This window comes from Pleurodeles waltl, chromosome 8, assembly GCF_031143425.1.
Source record: "Pleurodeles waltl isolate 20211129_DDA chromosome 8, aPleWal1.hap1.20221129, whole genome shotgun sequence".
In the NCBI taxonomy this organism is placed as follows: domain Eukaryota; kingdom Metazoa; phylum Chordata; class Amphibia; order Caudata; family Salamandridae; genus Pleurodeles; species Pleurodeles waltl.
Window position 1 is genome coordinate 651,551,854 of NC_090447.1, and position 17,158 is coordinate 651,569,011.

A 17,158-nucleotide genomic window follows, 5' to 3' on the forward strand; every position below is an offset into this window, starting at 1 on the left:
TTCTGGCTCAGGAACTCAGTCTAAAAGAGCTGGACCTCAAGTCTAGTCAGTCTGACTCCAGCAGTGATGGTGGCAGCATACACACAGGACCTGCTGGAGACAAAAAGGTTCATATATCCAAAGATGTGATGCCAAGTTATGTGGTGGGAGATGACATTGACAAATGGTTTGCTGCCTTTGAAGTTGCACTAAAGGCTCATGGGGTTTCTTGAGAGCAATGGGGGGCAGGCTTGTGTAAACATGTACCAGTAATTGGGAGGGACGTACTTTTCACATTAGAGGAGAAGGACCAGAACACAAACCTGCTCATGAAAGCCATTTTAATTGCCAAGTTTGGACTGACACCTGAAAAGTATCGCCAGAAATTTAGGGTCAGTATGAAACTTTCCCACCAAACTTGGGTAGACTTTTATGATTCTTCTAGCAAGGCACTGAATGGATGGGTGCAGAACAGTAAAGTAAATGTTTATGTGGGGTTTATAATTTGATCCTGAGCGAGCATATGCTCAGTATTTGCTTTACAAAGTTGTGCGAGCACCTGATTGACAGTAAGCCAACGGATCCCAGGAAGTTTGCTGAGGAGTAAGACCTCTGGGCTAGCACCAGAGTGTCCAAGAAAATATCTGGGAGTGAACCCAAGGAGGGTGGTTCCTGTTCCCCCCAACAGAGTGAGGGGGAGGTTGAAGATGACCCAGACAGGTCCCAGAGAAAGGAGGAGGAAAGGGTTCCCATGTCCCATCTGAGAAGAAGGGTGGTGGTTCTGGTGGGCAGTGGCCCAGGGCACCCCATTCCCAACCCCGCTGCTTTGAGTGCTCCCAGCTAGGACACAAGCAGGGGGACTCTCTCTGTCCAAAGAAACCACCCACTGGTGGGACCTTTACCAGAGTGGCCAATGTGGCCTTAGGGAAAAGTAGTTCCCAGGGACAGGTCATAAACCATGCCCTCATCTCCCTCAGTTGGGAGATAGATTCAGAGGGTGAGCTGTTGATCCCTGAGGGTGGGATTCATTACTTCCACCAAGTGGGAGTGAATGGGGTCCCAGTCACTGCTCTGAGGGACACCAGAGCTAGTCATACCATGATGGTGGAGAGACTAGTTTACCCAGAACAGTACACCGGCCAGGTGTGTAGGGTGACTCCAGCCCAGGGGAGGATTTCTTCCGCCCTATGGCCCTGGTATCCCTGGAGTGGGGTGGGAGGTGACCCAGAGAAGGGTCATAGTTAGTCCTCAGATGCCCATTGACTGCATTCTGAGGAATGAATTACCCCTGGTGGCAGGATAACTGAGAGGGGTGACCTCTAAGGGCACCCTAAAAGTTCAGTTGTCTGGCAATACCACTCCCTAGAGGAGGGTACAGGAGACCAGATGTATGGGCAAGGTGACGGAGGACTCACCCCTGCCCTCTGTTCAGTCTCAGGGTACAGACCCTGGGTTGAGTAACCAGTGTCAGGATGCCACCCGAACTGGTGGGAGGTAGAGTGGAGAAGGGGTACAAGACCCCTGGGGCTACAGCCTTCATTCCGAGATGCTATGTTATTTTCAATGCAAACCAGGTACTTTGTGTAAACAAGAGACAACTGTTGATTTCTAAGATTTAAGACTCTTTTTAATCCTGCAAAAGTGATATCTCAACTTATTGAATCTTTATCGTTTCAACCTTATTTTAATCATATAAATATAATATATTTGTCTAAACCTGTGTGGTGTATTTTTGTGGTGTTTTCACTGTGTTACTGTATGATTTATTGCAAAAATACTTTACACATTGCCTTCTGAGTTAAGCCTGACTGCTCAGTGCCAAGCTACCAGAGAGTTGCACAGGATAATTTGGATTGTGTGTGACTCACCCTGACTAGGATTGTGGTTCCCTATTTGGACAAGGGTGTATACTTCTGCCAACTAGGGACCCCATTTCTAACAACAATTCATAATATATTTTACTTTTAATACAAAATAGGGGTGACTTAAATGCATACCTGCTCAAAATAGCAAACCATTGTAAATATATGTGTGGAAATGTAGACGTCTGCTTGAAAATATTCTCACATTTTATTTAATTGATTAACAATCCCAGTAGTACAACTGGAAAGCTGTGACAGATTTTCATGATAGAATGTGACAACTCATCATTTCCCCAATGCATAGATGTACCCAGTGCACAAGTATGGCCTACTGAAAGGATCAATTCCCCTTCCACCTTAGAAGGGGAGTTACTTCAGCTTTTTGCCAGAGTTCCATGGTGGGAAAGGATTGGAGATTATAAACTCCCACAACTTCGCTCTTGTGCGCTTTCACAACCTGGCAAGTAAACCATGACTGATTCCCCCATTCCTCGCCCATTCACGGTGTCTACTATTCTACAATTCAATTGTTAGAAAGAGCCCTTTCTTTAGGATCAGCCCAGATTTTTGCCTTCCTTTGCTGAACCAATGTTTTTGGCTTTAAGTACTCTGTGCACTGTTTCCCTTAACAAGTGGTAAAGTGTTTGCGCCCTCTCTCCCTAAAACAATGTAAAATTGGCATATACTTGATTGGTACTTTTAATTTACATATACGTCCCTGGCAAATAGCACTACGTGTACCCAGAAACTGTAAATTAAAAGCTACTACTGGGCTGCAGCACTCACTGTGCCACCCACTAAAGTAGTACTGTAAAACATGATTCAGGACTGCCACTTCAGCCTGTGTGCAGTTTTAAACTGCTATTTCTACCTGGCAAAATAAGCCTTTTGCCAGGCCTAAACTATCCTTTTTAATACTTTGTAATATCTTCTTATTCACTCCTAAGGTAGGCCCTAACTAATCCCACATGGTATTTAAAAAGTAGGACAAGTACATGCAAGCTTTACTTGCCCTGACAGTGAAAAACTCCTAAAGTTGTTTTTCACTGTTGCAAGGCTATCTCTCCCATAGACTAATACTGGATTACCTTATTACACTAAATAAGTGATAACTTGAGTTTGGGACTAGAAATTAATTGTAATTTAAAATCCTCTTTAATGGTCGGATTTTAAGGTACTAGTCTGAATCTGCCACCTATAGGTAGTTGTCATTTTTCCAGCCTAAACCAATTGTGCCTTTCTGTCAATGACCTGTGTCACAGGACTGTGAATGGCTCCTCTGTGTTTTTGTTTTCTGCTTCAAAACACAAGGACAAATGAGGGCTAGGCGTGGAGGGAAAGGGACTTCCTAATAGGATGGCTGGAGCTCTGCCCTGTCCTGATTAATCTTCAAAGGACCATGCCTGCAGCACGCACAAAGCAACCTGACATCGGAACTTCCCCTTGCCTTTGTCACACTAGACAGTTTGGAGTCCAACTAGGCTAGGGTATTTCCACATACAAAGGCTGACACCAGTCATAAAAATGGCACCTTCAGAATCTCTCATCAAAATACTAGGTGGGAGTGAGCACTCTGTCTGTCATCCCAGCGTAGCTCACCCCTTTGCAGCCTGGTAAATGCAGTACGCTTACTTCAAAGTTGCTGTAGTTTTTCACCATAGTTGGTGCAGCTAGTGCTGTTATCTCTAGACATGGTTCTGTGTGTGCCCTTCATCAGTTGACAGCAGAAGTAGTGGAGAGCACAGAAAAGTTGTGTGCGGTTGCTGAAATGCTGCCCAAGTCTTTACTGGTCACAGTGCCACTCCACGGGCACACAGGTCCCTCGCAGATGAGCTTTTCAGCTCATTAGCTCAAGGGAGCCTTTTCAACGCAAGGGGGTAGGAAGCACACACATTCTCATCCCAGCTCCCTTGAGCCAGCAAGCTGATGAGCTTTGGATGATGCACCTGTGTGCCAGTGAGAGGTACTGTGACCTGAGAGGAATTTAGAGGTATTTCCAGCAACCCTCTACTGCTCTCTACTGATGATGGGCTAAACCCAGAAACATGTGTCTAGAGATATACAGCACTAGCTGCACCCACTAAGGTGAAAAACTATAGACAACAGATGAAGTAAGCACTGATTTGTACTGCATTTACCATAATGCAATGGGGCAAACCGCATCTTTGAGTATGACGCAGTGCGCCCCCAACTGTTTCCTGTTTAAAAAGGCTCCCTTGAGTGAGCAAGCTGACAAGTTTTGGTTGATGAATCTGTGTGCCAGTGAGTAGTAATGAGACCTGAGAGGACATTGACAGAATTTCCAGCAACTCCAGAAAAAAGCCTGCTTCTCTCTACTGATGGAGGGCTAAACCCAGAAGTATGTGTCTAGAGATATACAGCACTAGCTGCACCCACTAAGGTGGAAAAACTACAGATGAAATCATCACAAATCTGTACTGCATTTACCATACTGTAATGGGGAAACTGCATGCTGGAGTGTGAGGCAGTGTGCTCCCAACTTTTTCCTCTCATCAAAACTCTTCTGGACCTGTGGAAGATTCATAAGAAGGACTGCACTGCTGTCTGAAGAAGGAAGGATGGACCTCCTAGCCTTAAACCCAGGCACCCCAAAAGTGACTCCAAGGGTCAGTTACATGATGTCTTGTTTAGGCTACAGGGATGCAATAAGCTTTCTGAGGCCTTGCTGCATCAGACTCGCTGCTGGTTTCTAAAGGAGTGAGTCCTGATACCCAAGAGATGCCCCCCATGTCCTGGGCTCTTGGCTGGAATGGGTTTGCTCCTCGTGAAGGAAAGGTGGAGATACAATAGTTTTGGGCTCCGTGTGACCGCAAAGTGACTCTTGGTGCCGAGAAACACCTGCCCATAACATCCAACAACGCAAAGCTCCAGTGGGACCGGCACTTCATGCTGATGGAGACCATCCGCTACAACCACCAATGTAAGGTGGATTTATAGAGTGCTGTTTGTTACCATTAAGGATATCCAAACACCAATGTGACATTCCAGCAAGGCCTCCACTGTGCGCTGACAGCAACAGCCAGCATTGACTACCAATGTGAAGTTCCAATGATGGCCATATCTTCGGGCCAAAACAATGACCAACACCCTACCTTCTCCTTGCAGACAACAATCTCCTTGCGGTCTCGCCACCTCCCTCCCACAGGTGAAGAGCAGCACCTCACGTAGACTTTAGAAGGTACCACTTCAATGAGATAAACCTCGTCCATCGCAATCAGCATGAACTCCAGTGCGAGCAGATAATCCCAAGTGGCGTTTTATGCTTTTTTGTGTAATTATCACCTAGAGCATTAAAATCATATATCTCCGTTTCTCCTGCTTTGATTTTTGTTGGCTTGATGTAATTGTATTTATTAAAATTTCCACTTTCTTTTTCTAAATTGGCTTGGAATTGTATTGTTTCTTCACTTCATTACTGCTTGAGTGCTACAAAAATTCTTCTAAATTCTATGTTAAGCCCGACTGCTCTGTGGAAAGCTATCACAGGGTTAAGCACAGGCTCATTTAATAAATTCTGTGGTTCACCCTTACAAAGTTTGTGTTTTTACTTGAGTGGGGCTTCCACTCCACTAAACTAAGAACCAATTTTAAACATCAATGAATGTCCGCAGAAGAAACCATTTCTCTTTGGCTTTTTGTGAATAGCTGTCAGTCATCAATAAAGCCATTTGTGGATGTTAACCAAGGTTTTACAGAATAGATGGCTTTATGAATTAGGCCAATGTTACAATTTAGCATAGGGATGCTAGGTGAGACCCTTTCCAGGCAGAAGCCAGAGCAGGCAAAAAAAGAACAATGCAATGGTCACGTGCACACAACGTTCAAACACAGCTACAATATAATATGGAATTAAAGCAGCCTAAGAGGTGTTAGAACCATAGAACTGTTGAATATGCGTGTTAAACATGCAGGCCTTCCAAAATTTGCTTCGAATCTCCTGAGCCACAACAAGAGCAGTAGATAATATTTTGCAGCACCTACATCAAAGAATGCATCCACAGAGAGCGCTCATGCATCATCACATCCTACATGGAGCACAAGAGACTAGAATATGAATACAGGCCCAGATTTACTAAAGGATCATGCAACCCAGTGCCGCAAGTAACGTTGTAGCGCAGCACTGCTTCAATCGGAGAGAACAGGACAACACCATATCTACTAAGAAGTGGTGCTATTGTTCTCTCCATGCACTGGTGCACTTTATACTGCCATGCACCAACACAGACGCTCATCCGCCCAAGTGCAAGAGTGTCTGCGTTGTGGGAGGCATAGTTTCTGTAAAAGAAGGCATCCCTTCTAGTACAAAAACTATGCTTTAGGGTGTTTCTCTCATTCAATGCATAGTGTAGAATGCAGCACACATGTAAAGAGGAAAAACAAGGAGCAATGAAACCAAACCATTTCTCCTCATTATGACTCCCTCAAGGAAGCATAGGATTTTGGTAGAAATCCTTTTCTACAATACTTTGTAGATAGAGATTTGCATCAAAACCCATGGGTGGTTGCATGGGAACTCCCAAACACCACCCATGGAATGCCCCCTTGACACCAAGTAATATAAGTCAACACAGTCAGCTCCTTTGTGTACGATTTGCATTGAATTTTAAATACCAACCTTATTAAAGAAATGCAAAACCAACACAAAGGCCTATATTTAAATTAAGGAAAAGTGTGCATCAGCTATGATGCACCACTTTTCTTGCCCCCCACTACCAGCACGTAACAACACCATGGTTGCGCAGTATTTATAACACGGCTCAACATGGCGGTCGTTGGCACAACAGCGTCAACATTTTTGATGCTATTATGGCGCTTTGCTACATTTGCGGAAAAAAATTTGACACTAGTAAAGCAAAGTGAAAGGTGGCCCATAGGCTATTATGGGAGCGTAATGTTAACACCTGCTCTGAGCAGGCGTTTAAAATGATGCCAAAAATGGCGAGTGAAATCTTTTAAATTTCACTGCGCCATTTTTGTGGGCCTCCTAGCACCAGAACGCCCCCTTGCATACATTATGCATAATGTGGCACAAGCGGTTACAAACTGGTGCAATGCATGCATTGTGCCACTTTGTAAATATGGCGCAGCAGAATAATGACACTATGGCAGTGCTAAGATGGAGCTAGGAGCTCCTAAATATGCCCCAAATTCTTTGTTAACTTGGCCCACGACACGATACACAAGCAATAGCTTGCTATATGATTTCAGTAACTCACTGATGCAGGGGTCGCAGACAGACGTTCACTGTGTCTTTGTAAGTTATTCTGGAACAACTATGACATTACAGTATATTTACGTTGGTCTTCTAAAGCCCATTTCGATGCAGAGAGAACTTTGGTGTTTACACCTAATATTTGAAGGTGTTTAAGTAGCAGTTTATCACCAGTTCTCAGCCTAGAAATAATTCTCATGGTTCCTGCCGGAAGGATGTCACTATAAAGAGTGGCAAAATATCACCCTGCCGTAATGTCATATCAAGAATATTAACTACCACATTGTTGTGATATTTAATGTCTATCTGTAAGTATAGATTTACTAGTCCTATCTTCCCAAATGGGAGTTTAGAGTAGTAAATCTGCAATTATCTTCTTCAACTTACATTGATGATATTATGGGTATCGATAGCCTGGTTACGATATTTTAGCAGGATGATGATTAAAACTCAGTATTTTAGTAGAGCACCTTCTTGCATAACTTCTGGAATTGCTCTGAATACTTGTATCAAGAAGAGAGACAACCATCTCGCATACTGAATGAATCGTACAATGGACTAGTCACCAGGGCCTACAGTCCAGTGATATAACTATTTTTTGGGTTCTCTTGCCTTAAAGTATGAAGGAATGCATTCAAATTTGATGTCAAGCTACCGTCACACATTAGAACATCACCTAGGTTTTGGACATGTTTATACCATATTTCAGCTAGTTCTGCATTTGTCTTAAGTGATTAAGGGCCTGATTACAACTTTGGCGGAGGGTGTTAATCCGTCCCAAATCTGACGAATATACCACCCGCCGTATTGCGAGTTCCATAGGATATAATGGACTCGTAATACAGTGGGTGGTCTATCCGTCACATTTGGGACGGATTAACACCCTCCGCCAACGTTGTAATCAGGCCCTAAGTTCTATCTACTACCAGCTTTTGAAAACATTTTGTTGTTGCCATTTTGTCCAGTTTTTTGTAATCAACTGTTTCCTGCCTAATCACTGCTTAATTTGAGCCAGTGGTTTCCGGTAAAGGGTCACCGCACTTATTTTTTAGGGCAGCACTTATTTTTCTGACTCAAGCATTTACTGCGAACAAAAGCCAGATATGGGAAAACGGAGCAAGAGAAACACGAAAAAGCGCCACAAAGGGAGAAAACAGAAAGCTGCAGGAGTGAGCTTGCAGGGAGTGGTTGTAAATTGATTAAGGAGGACCAAGATGACTTCATGATTAAGCTGCCTCAGTATTCCGTGCTTGCACATTTAATTGCAGCAGCCGCGTGTTTCAGAGGCGAGCTTTGGGCACCGGCACTTTTTTATTTACAAATCAAGCACTGCCCCTAGTCATTTTTTATGAATCTGCATTAGTTATTCTGGTTTTGATTACAAACCTGCTAGGCCATTGAGGTCATGCTCTCTGTTATGCCATTGTAACAGTTGAGCGTACAATAATTACTTCACCATCATGCTATTCGGGGTGAATTTCCTGCCTGGTCTCAACGGTTGGATAATATAAAAGGTTATTGAACGCATCATTTTTCGCAAAATTAAATCAAACAAGGTCTGAAATAGTATTACTCTTATTCCATCTGCCAGAAAGTGAAGACCTATTTGCTCCTTCAAGGACGACAAGTCATTAGGGTTTATAATCGACTACGAATTTGGTAAGTTAATGATAGGTCCAAAAAAACTGACAAATGACAGACGTTTCAGTTGGTACATGACTGCTACTCATGTAAGAATGGGTAAAATCCTTTGCCACGCAGACAAGTAACTTGGGGATCATGATCACATTCTATTCTCCGAGTTTATATGTGGGTAAATAGAAACGTTCCGTCATTACAAGGGTACAATCAATAGGCGACGTGCACCAACCTCTTACTTCGGAGAATTATGTTCTTATAAGAATCCGAAACCTATGCAGTATTGAGCTTAGTCCTTTTCCTCTGGCATCAACAGAGGCCACTTCAAAACGGTGTGAGCAATGTCCCCGAGCATCAAAAAACACTATTCAATTGTCATGTTCAGCTTAGACGATAACAATCATTTAGTGTTAAACTTATGAGTGTAGTCAAGTAACACATTCCAATTTTTTTCAATATCAGGGGGAATACAACAGTTGATAACACCGAAACCATTAAACCTATATTTGAGAGAAAGGATAGGTTCAAGATTACACATACATCTAAGAAAACACATTATTGAAGTAATACTTACCTGGATTCCTAGTTCTCCATTGTGTGCATTCTGTCTGAATTCATTAACAGTGGGAAATCTTCATGTACTTGCTGGATCCTTCAACACAGCTTTAAGTATGCATTTTCAGATTTGAAAATCATTTTAAATAGTGTCTGCACGCGCAGCCCTTTCTAAAATTAATTAATTCTCAGCCTGTCATGGCAAAGTATAACCACCCTACAGCAGGATTTTACAACTGAAAAATAAAGAGGGAAATGTAGATTTTCCTAGTACTTTATGAAGGAAATTCTTAATTTTATTAAAGACAAGGAGGCGAGTATTATGCATTCTAATCTTGCTTTATTATTATAGCAGCAGTCGAGAACTATAAATCCCAAGAGGCTTAGCAACAGGCTAGCCAATGGGATAAAAGAATGTAACAATAGTAAGCTCCAACGGGGTAATACTAAGGACCACAGAGTACATACATAACTGCAAGTAGCACTCTTTTCTTAAGCGAGAAGTTTAAGGTGAGTCATAAAACAAAGGAAAGATTGAGCAAATAATAGATGATGGCCAAAACAATTGACAAGAGTTCTTGGCAACAGTATACAATCCAGTAATCCCTTGTTAAAACTTGGGGGTCTTGAAGACAAGAGATCCTGGAATCCTGAAGAAGCGAGAAGGAAGATACAAATGGAAAACTGGTCTTTTTATGTTGAAGTAGGTGGTAATGCTGGATTCTCTGTTAGGGAGGGAAAAGAAGAAAATGTTAATATTAATTGCTGTGGGATAATACTTGCCTCAGTGTCTTTAATAAATGAAGACTTTCCTTCATAAATTACAAGGAAAATCTACATTTTATGTAGAGACCGGAGGCTCCTATTATGCTAGTTTAAAGCATATCAATCACTATTGCAGTTGCAGTTTGAACAGATTTACAATAAAATGTTCTAAAAACTTTGACGTTGGACCAGTCAACTGACCTCAGAATGTCCTCAAGACTGCAACCTGCCGAAAAAGCTTTAGAGGCCATGGTACCCCTGGAAGAATGAGGCCCAAAAATGGAAACGTCAATACCTGCCAAAGGCATGACCAACGTATGTTTCTCGTATTCTTTTAAACACAATCCCACACAAAGTTCGGGTTTATTTGGAAAGAAAGGGTAAAAAACAGTATGTAAATTGGTTTTAGTGTGTTCGTTAATGTAAAATAAAACCCATGCAGGAATATATTGATGAGAAGATACTTCTAAAGATTTGACATCAGACACATGTTTGATAGAAATGAGACATAATAGTATAGACAACATTCCTGAAAGCATTTTTAAATTAAAGAAAGGTGTGCGTTATCAGGACAAGTAATGAAAAGATTTTACACCACAGATACATCCCACAGATATATGTACTTTGGAGAAAGAAGTTTGGAAAGTTTCACTCCCTTCAATAGGCGACAGTCTAAAGGATGTTCTCCAACAGGTTTGCCATTGATATACTGATGGTTCATGGAGATTGCTAATCTATATAGGTGATGGTTCTGTAGTAATTACCTGGACTGGCTTCTGTTGCAAGGAAATTAATTATATAAATTATATTTATTGAAAAGGGATTGATACATTTTCCCGCACACCAGCTTGTCCATAGAGACCATCCTGATTTATAGGCCTTTCTTGTTCCTGGAGCCCAGGCGTTGTTAATGAATTCTGAAGCTTCTGACGAAATGAAGATGCTGTGTTGGGAAGACCTGAAACTCTCCAAGCTGAGAGTGTTAAGGAGTTGTTGATTATCAGGTTGTGGGGAAATCCTGACTTCTAGAAGAAGAGAAGGAAAAGATGGAAGAAGGACTAGGAAGTCTATTGATAGTTCGAGAAGAGGGGGAAACCAAACTTAAGACTGCCAAAAGGGGGCCACTATGACCAAGAACACTTTCTGGCGTCTGACTTGGGCTAACACTCTGTTGATCATGATAAAAGGTGGAAAAGCATAGTTGATTGTCAGAGACCAATCTTGAAGAAAAGCATCTGTTGCTAGGGAAAAAGGATCTGGTCGCCAACTGCAGTAGCGTGGTAACTGTGAATTCAGGCGGGATGCAAAGAGATCTGTGAAGAAAGGACCCCATTTGTCCAACAGAATTTGGAATATTGAAGAATAGGTTTTCCAATTGCTGGAGGCTTTGAGATGCAGGAGTGCCAGTCTGCTAGGGAATTTTGGGTACCTGGAGGATACTCTGCGTGTAGAGAAAACCCTTTGGGAAAGAAAGAATTCCTAAAGGCTCTTTGCTAGTTGAGCTTAAGGTTTTGATTTGGTTCCTCCAAGATGATTGATGTGCAGGACGGCAGAGACACTGTCCCTGCGGAGAAGAATAGAACATTGTTCTCTGTGTTTTGAAAAGCTCTTGATTGCAAAGGAGCCTGCAAGCATCTCTAAAAATTGAGGTGCAATTTGGACTCCTCTAAAGACCATGTACCGCCAGTCGATGTTGGTCCCCAGCGGGTGCCCCAGCCTGTTAGGCCTGCATCTGATTCTAATACAAGATCGGGCACTGAGGGAAAGATGGCCCTTCGTTCCAGGCATCTAAATGGTGTATCCTCCATCGAAGTTCTAGACGGGACTCTGTGTCTAATTTTATGAGGTTGGAATAGGCAAGACTATGGGGGTCATTCCAACCTCGGCGGGAAAAAAGGCGCTTACCGCCGGTCAGAAGACCGCCACAACACCGCTGCGGTTGCGGTAAACCGCCACGGTCATTCTGACCCGCAACAGGCAAACCGCCAAAAACCCGACATCCACAAAAGTCCGCCACACCAAAGGGCAGCGGAAAACTGGCGATGACCAAACCTCCACCGTCACGCCAACAGAGAAACGTCCATGCCATTCCGACCCACGAATCCACGCGGCGGTCTTTCAACCGTGGTATTCCATTGGCGGTACACACCGCCGCGCTCAAAATACACACACACTTACAAAACACAACCACATTGGACAATTTGAAATACACACACCTGATACACATACACACAACACTCCCACACACCCAAAACAATATAAAACACACACCCACATCACCCACAAACCCCTACGACCACAATTACCGAGAGAAGGCGAGAGAGAGACAGCACAGAATAGAGAACACCATCACACAGAGGCACAATACACCATCACCCACACAACATCCACGCACAAAACACCACACACCACCACACTCACCACACTCATCAACACATACTCCACCCCACACCACATCCACACCACCCCATGGCACCCCAAAGACACCCCAGGTTCTCAGACGCAGAACTCAGGGTCATGGTGGAGGAAATAGTTCGGCTAGAGCCCCAGCTCTTCGGGACACAGGTGCAGCACACCAGCATTGCCAGGAAGATGGAGCTATGGCAAAGAATAGTGGACAGGGTCAACGCTGTGGGACAGCATCCACGAAATCGGGACGACATCAGGAAGCGGTGGAACGACCTACGGGGGAAGGTGCGTTCCATGGTATCCAGACACAACATCGCGGTGCAGAAGACTGGCGGCGGACCCCCACCTCAACCCTTAGAATTTACAGCATGGGAGGAGCAAGTCTTGAACATCCTGCATCCTGAGGGCCTCGCAGGAGTAGCTGGAGGAATGGACTCTGGTAAGTCAAATCTTCACTACTTCATCCCCCCCACCCCATCCAGCATGCCAACTCATACCCCCACCCTCACCCCCCACCCCCATCACACATCCTCCTTGCTAATGTCTCACCATCACAACCCACCCATCCCAACACCAAACCCTGCATGCCACCACAAACCATGGACACCCATCACCTAAGCATGCCCACTGCACATACCCATCTCCCCCACAAACCACCGTCACAACAGCCCCCACAAGGAAATGCCAGCACTAGGGTACACGGCCACCCACCCAATGCACGATATGGCACACACAGAAGCAATAACAAAACTCTTATACCCCTGCAGGACCCGAACGCCACCACACCGCCCAGGAGGGTCCAGAAATGTCCATCCCACCCCCAGAAGAGGCCCCCAGTGATGACAGCAGCTCTGTCTCCCTGGACCCAGATGACCAGCCCGGCCCATCAGGGACCTCAGGACAGTCGGTTCCCCTCACACAGCCACAGGCCACAGCAGACCTACCCCCCTCTGGGAACACCAGCACAGCTCCTACCCAGCGGGCCCACGCCTCTGTCTCCAGGACACGTCAATCAGCGGTGTGTCCACCACTACAGGGCACCCAGGTTGACCCACCACCCGACAACAACAGGGACCTGGGGGCAGTGGTAGTGGGCACACGGTCCAGGGGACAGAGGCCCAGGGAAACAGGGGAACTGGAGGGCTACTGTGCGACGGGGGGGACAGGCCCAGGGAACCCACTCTCCACGAGGCCCTCTCCTCCATCATGGGAGCATACCACCACTCCCAGGAGACGATGGCGACGGTACTGGCCAGGTTCCAGGAGATCCAGGTACTGCAGGAGGAACAGTTTATGGGGTTCAGGGAAGAACTCCGAAACATTACTTCCGCAATGGGCACCATCGTCGTGGCTCTCAACCAGATTGTCACCACATTGCGGGACACTGTGGCACCACAAAGGGCCCCTGTCACTAGCATGGACCAAGAACAGGCTACCACCTCCACCGGCGCTAGTGGACAGGAGGCCCCCACACAAGAACAACAGGCCACCAGAACCCCACCCCCTGCAGAAGGAGAACCACCCCGCAAGCGGGGCCTGAGATCTAGGAAGAAGACAGAGTAGGATGCCAAGACCCCCGCCAGGAAAGGATACCCCCTGATGTCATCCCACTGTCCCACATTGTCACCCTGTCCAACCTTAAACTGCCCCTGCTCCACCTTCCACAGGCATATGGACAATGCACCTGTGAGACTGAAAACCTGGACTCTGCCATGGACAATCCTCCACCATCACCCATCACCGATTTTTCAACCATGTCCCTAAATTGAGCACTTTAATAAAACCACGTATTGCACAAAAATAATCAGGAGTCTGCCTGTATTTTGAACAAATGTATTAGACTTAACCATTACAAAATGTCAAGTTACATTCTGATGACAACATACCACTGTCACACAGCTGTAGTCCATGGGCAAACAAAGCAGAGGTCACGCAGTGGGGCCCACATCTCTGAAATTGGAAGGGAAAGTCACAACTCAGTTACCATACACTGGGTGAAAAGGTCAGACAGTAGAGAGGCAGGAGACTGTAAGTAAATGTAAAATGCCAGTGTTGATTCTTACCTGTGTGTTATTGAAAATACTGCTCTTTTACTGTGTCCCTGTTGTCTGTGTTGTCCTCGTCGTCTTCCTCCTCTTCACTCTCCACAGGCTCCACAGCTGCCACAACACCACCATCTGGACCATCCTCCTGCAGGAAAGGCACCTGGCGTCGCAAAGCCAGGTTGTGAAGCATACAGCAGGCCACGATGATATGACACACCTTCTTTGGTGAGTACATTAGGGATCCACCTGTCATATGCAGGCACCTAAACCTGGCCCTCAGGAGGCCGAAGGTGCGTTCTATCACCCTCCTAGTTCGCCCATGGGCCTCATTGTACCGTTCCTCTGCCCTGGTCCTGGGATTCCTCACTGGGGTCAGTAGCCACGACAGGTTGGGGTAACCAGAGTCACCAATTAGCCACACACGGTGTCTCTGTAGTTGTTCCATCACATAAGGAATGCTGCTATTTCGCATGATGTACGCGTCATGCACTGACCCAGGGAACTTGGCATTTACATGGGAGATGTACTGGTCAGCCAAACAGACCACCTGAACATTCATCGAATGATAACTTTTTCTGTTCCTGTACACCTGTTCACTCCGGCTGGGGGGGACCAAAGCCACATGTGTGCCATCAATGGCACCAATGATGTTGGGAATATGTCCAAGGGCATAGAAATCACCCTTCACTGTAGCCAAATCACCCACCTCAGGGAAAACAATGTAGCTCCGCATGTATTTCATCAGGGCAGACAACACTCTGGACAACACCTTGGAAAACATAGGCTGAGACATCCCTGATGAAATGGCCACTGTTGATTGAAATTACCCACTTGCCAAAAAATGGAGTACTGACATAACCTGCACTAGAGGGGGGATCCCTGTGGGTTGGCGGATGGGTGACATCAGGTCTGGCTCCAGCTGGGCACACAGTTCCTGTATAGTGGCTCTGTCAAGCCTGTATGTCAATATGACATGTCTTTCTTCCATTGTCGACAGGTCCACCAGAGGTCTGTACACAGGAAGATTCCTCCATCTCCTCGCAAGTCCCAGCGAACGGTGCCTAGGAAGGACAACATGGAGCACAGAGTCAATCAACCCACAGGTACGTTCCCACAGCATGCACTGTACACGATTCTCTATGCAGTGAATGGCTTGTATGAGTGTCGATGCAAGGCCTAGGCATGTGTGACGCAGTAGGAATTTAGCCATGTGGGCCCTTGAAATGGCGGCTGCCTGACCTGTGAAGTGTGACAATGGGATGTGAGGTCAATGCGCTGGCGTGGCACACCGTGGCGGTAGGCGGTCGAAGACCGCGGTGCAAAGCCGCATTGGTTAACATTCAACCCTATGGGTTTCAGGAGCCAATGATGATGTGCGCCGGCGGTCGCGGTACGCACCGCCGCGGTACGCACCGCCGCGGGCGTGACTGCCATTTTCTATCTGCTTAATCACTCGAGACCTGATCATCCACAGGAGAGGACCTATACTGCAAGTGCTGCTGTGACCTCGGTCTGGAAGAGACAATGGCTGCTGCGACTGGGGAAAGGGCCCCTGCCTTCACTTCTGAAGAATTGAAAAAACTCGTGGATGGGGTCCTCCCCCAGTGTGCGCTACTCTACGGTCCTCCAGACCAACAGGTAAGTACACTGGGTCCATGCTTTATGGCCAATGCCTGGGTTGAGTGGGGTGAGTGAACAATGGTGGGGAGGGGAGCGAATGAGGCATGCATCAAACGACAGATGAGAGCATGTGTCATATGGCAAGGGTGGGGAGGGGGGGCCACTCACATCGAGCATGCAGAAAATGATGATATTTTATTTTCTCCCCTTGTACATGTCACATAGGTCAGCGCCCATCAGAAAATCGATATTTGGCGTGCCATCGCCAAGGACGTCCGGACCCTGGGGGTCCACAACAGACGAGGCACCCACTGCCGCAAGAGGTGGGAGGACATCCGCCGCGGGAGCAGGAAGACCGCGGAGGCTCTGCTGGGGATGGCCTCCCAACGTAGGAGGGGTGCCACTCGTCAATTGACCCCCCTGATGTCCCGGATCCTGGCGGTGGCCTACCCAGATTTGGATGGGCGCGTGAGGACATCACAGCAGACACAAGGGGGTGAGTACAAGCACATTCTGCTATCTTAGCGCGCAGGTGTCTGGGTGGGGGAGGAGGGCTGTGGGTATCCCTAGGCCAGGGCGATTTCTGTAGGCTAGGCCCCTACGTAAGGCATGGCCCTGTGTCCCCGCCCCCCACCTCTGTAGGGTGCCAAGTACAGCTATCCATGGCCCTGTGTCACCTATGTGTGCAGTTGTCATCCATAGGCTTGTAGGCCAAGTCCCAATGATTGAGTAGTGTACCCCAAGTGCGCAGCGTAGTGCAGTGGGCTTCTGTGTCTGTCCTCTCCGCCAACTGTTTTGCCAATGCATGCACTCAACATGTCTTTATTTCCCCCCCCCCCTTTTTTGCTGCTGTTCCTGTACATGTGTGCATTAGCATCATCAGGCGGAGGAGAAGTGGCATCGGAGCACGAGGGAGCTGCATCTCACATGGCCCCGGAGGGCCATGCAACCGACTCGGAGTTCACCAGTGCGACGGAGGGCGAGGGGAGCTCCACAACGGGGACACGTGGAGACATCAGCGACACAGACACGTCCTCGGAAGGGAGCTCCCT